We start from the raw sequence: 3,121 nt of genomic DNA, 5'->3' as shown, positions 1-3,121 counted from the left end.
ATATAATTTTTTTATTTTTTTGTAAAATCAATGTTCGAATTCTGCCTTTAAAATATTTTTGAAATATATCATTAACATTTAAGAAAGCGTTTAACGTCTATATATTTCTTTTTTATCAAGTTTATTTAACGTTTTAACAAAAATAAGACAAAAATGTGTTTTCAATTCATAAATTCAAATCAATTCATTTTCGTTTTTTAATAAAAATTTTAATTTACGATATTTTATATTTTAAAATTATATTTCAATAAAAAACAATAATTTCGATACCAAATGGTTATCAAAACGGTATTAAAAAAAATTTTTTTTTGCTTTTTTATATTTTCTAAGTTTAAAACTTATTTTCTAATTTGATTTTACCCAAATTCTGTTCCAAATTTTATGTATCAATTTTAGCCTGAGCGTAATAAAAAAAAAAGTTGTGTAAATTTAAAATACACAAACCCAAACCGTATCAAAATTAAAAAAAAAGCATTATTCACAAAAAAAAAAATGTCTAAAAAATTAAAAAAAAACATAAAAAATTAAAAAAATAATATTTTTTTTATTTGTTGGTAATTATATAATTTTCTTTCATTTTTTTATGATTTTTTTTAAATGAACACAGCAATCAAATAGTAAAAAAAATTTTTAAAATTAAAAACAACAAAAAATTATAAATTTAAAACAAAAAATCCTAAACGGTATCAAAATTAATACAATTATAAATTTAAAGTAAACAATCCAAAACAATATCAAAACGCAACCAAAAAAAATTTAATAAATTTCGCTTATGCGTCAAAATTTAAAAAAAATATCCATATCTTTTCCCAAACTTTATGGAATTATTTGCTAAAAAAGATATAAAAGAAATTATGAAATCATCATAGAAACCCGACAAAAGCCTTATTTGTATCGTATTTTTATACAAAATAATTAGTTCCTAAATTTGAAAAAAAAAAATTAAAATTAAAAAGTTCTTTAATTTGATAAATGTATTAAAATTATCTTTTCAATGCTTATTGGAAAATAAATCAAATACAAATACAAACTTTATTTACAATAATCTAATCCTTAACAAACTTGAAGTGTTTTTTGGATATAATTTATAAACGAAAAACCTAAAAGTTCCGACTAATTTTCATAATAAAAAACTCTTTAGAAATTGTTTGAAAATATACATTTCTACATTTGAAATAAATCTCAACTTTTTTCATTGAAAACAGTGATTGATTATTTCGGAAATATGTCGGTCTTTTGAACTCCTATAAATTTGGTCAAAATAATTTTTTTTAAATATTATATTTAACTGTAATCTTTCAATCTAAGTATTTTATATTTATTTGGAAGCTTTGGTTTTAATAATTTTAATGTTTTCATTTATTTGTTTTCAGCTTAATCTTATATAAATTATATAGTTGCAAGTTTTTTCCATTTGTCTAACTTTCGGTCCGAAAACTTTTATTGAAATTTTTATTTTATTACTTTAAATTTCTATGCATTTATTTATTTAAAATTGCGGGTAAAAATTTTAATGTTCATTTTTAGTGACCAGTTCTTATTTAACATATTTTTATATAAATAAATTTATTGGCAAAATTTATTTTATTTGTTTTTATTTTATATGTGCATAATATTATTTATTTCAATTTTAGTAAAATGAAATTTAGATTTTTTGCTTTAACATTAGTTAACATAAATATTTATCTAACACGACCGCAAAAACGAATAACACAAATTAATTTTTCCAAGCATTTTGTGCTTGTTTGTATGTTTTTCAGAAGCTGCGAGCATCCTTTTTACGCCTTCAAGCGTATTGCATGAGTTGTAATGTGTTTCTTCGCTATTGTTTTGTTCTAAGAGAACACAAAATATTAATTTAACTTTTATTAAAGGACTCAGTTTCCACCATGCGCTTTATTACGGGTTTTAGGCCTTTAAAATGTAGCTTTCTGTAGCATCATTCTCTTTATCTTTTTTATAAAATACCAACAATATGATTTTAAAGTTTCCACAGCACACTTATAATTTTGAATAAACATTGTTTTTATATAATCATGTTTTTATTTATAGCACAGTTTATTTTGAAATATTTGCTTTATTTTTTCATAAACAGTTTCAAGTTGTTTCGAAAAACTCAAATTTTTAGCTAACCAACCACTTTATAGTAGACACCCTCAGTTGAGGAAGTCGTTTGAGTTGAATAGATTTTCCCAAAAGATTTTACACAAAACCGTAGCCGCGGACAGTGAAGACGTCTTCACACGATCGTTACCAACATTTGAATGTTTCATTTGGCAAATGTGCCGACGAACTTTAGTAGTACTTACCGCCTTGTTGTCGAATCGGCGCTTCTTCAGCGACACAAAAACGAAGATGAAAAGAAGTGAGTGATGAAAAAATACGCAAAACCAACAAAAGTTCAAAGCGCACAAACACAACAACATGCAGCGATTTAAGCCATAATAACAATTGGACGATGGCGGCATAAGCGACCAGTGCGGGGCAGTATTGTTAGTTGGCTGTTGAGATGACGATGCGTCGCTACAGCGAAGATGAGGCTGGCGCACCAACACGACTACGCGCAACCCTAACAGCCAACAGCCACGATTATGGGGCGGACGGAGTTGGGTGCTGCGATTACCAAAAGCAAAGAAATCAAAAGCAGCTGAAAACAAAAGCAAAGCTATGTGCTCAGAGAGCACAAGTTTGCCCAAACATTATGCTCAACTGGCATTGTGAATGTTGGCGAAGCCCAGCGACGATTACAGATTTTATAAATCTAGCTAATTTGCATACTGAATGTATGCTGTAGCGTTTGCGCAAACTGAAGAGACTTGTACAAGCAAGAAAACTAAAAGACATGGCGCTCCTACAGAAAAGCGAGTGCTCATCGTTATTTAGGCAGCGTTGCCATGCTGCTACGGCGCTGAAATGATGAGTACAGTTATTGTAACGTAGCCATTCATTCATTTTATTCCTGTTGGTTCGGTTGGTCTTATCGGTCATTTTGTTTTGTTCATTGGCAGTTAGACCTTACTCTTCTCTTCATTGACTCAAATCAAATCAAATCAAATCAAATCAAATCAAATCAAATCAAATCAAATCAAATCAAATCAAATCAAATCAAATCAAATCAAAT

General features: G+C 27.1%; 1 protein-coding gene across 4 annotated transcripts in view; it reads right to left on the bottom strand.

The window, feature by feature from the left end:
- Nucleotides 1–2,240, bottom strand: part of LOC108976532 (probable serine/threonine-protein kinase nek3) — a 56,749-nt gene extending 54,509 nt beyond the window's left edge. For all 4 annotated transcript variants that reach the window (XM_018945711.1, XM_018945710.1, XM_018945712.1 and 1 more), the window contains exon 1: nucleotides 2,138–2,240. The gene's annotated coding sequence lies outside the window, so the exon portion shown is untranslated. The remainder of the gene's footprint in view (nucleotides 1–2,137) is intronic.
- Between the last annotated feature and the right edge of the window lie 881 nt (nucleotides 2,241–3,121).

Source organism: Bactrocera latifrons, unplaced genomic scaffold (assembly GCF_001853355.1).
Source record: "Bactrocera latifrons isolate USDA-ARS-PBARC rearing strain unplaced genomic scaffold, ASM185335v1 scaffold_77, whole genome shotgun sequence".
In the NCBI taxonomy this organism is placed as follows: Eukaryota; Metazoa; Arthropoda; class Insecta; order Diptera; family Tephritidae; genus Bactrocera; species Bactrocera latifrons.
Note: the sequence above shows the minus strand (reverse complement) of the source record. Positions and strands in the feature narration are given on the sequence as shown.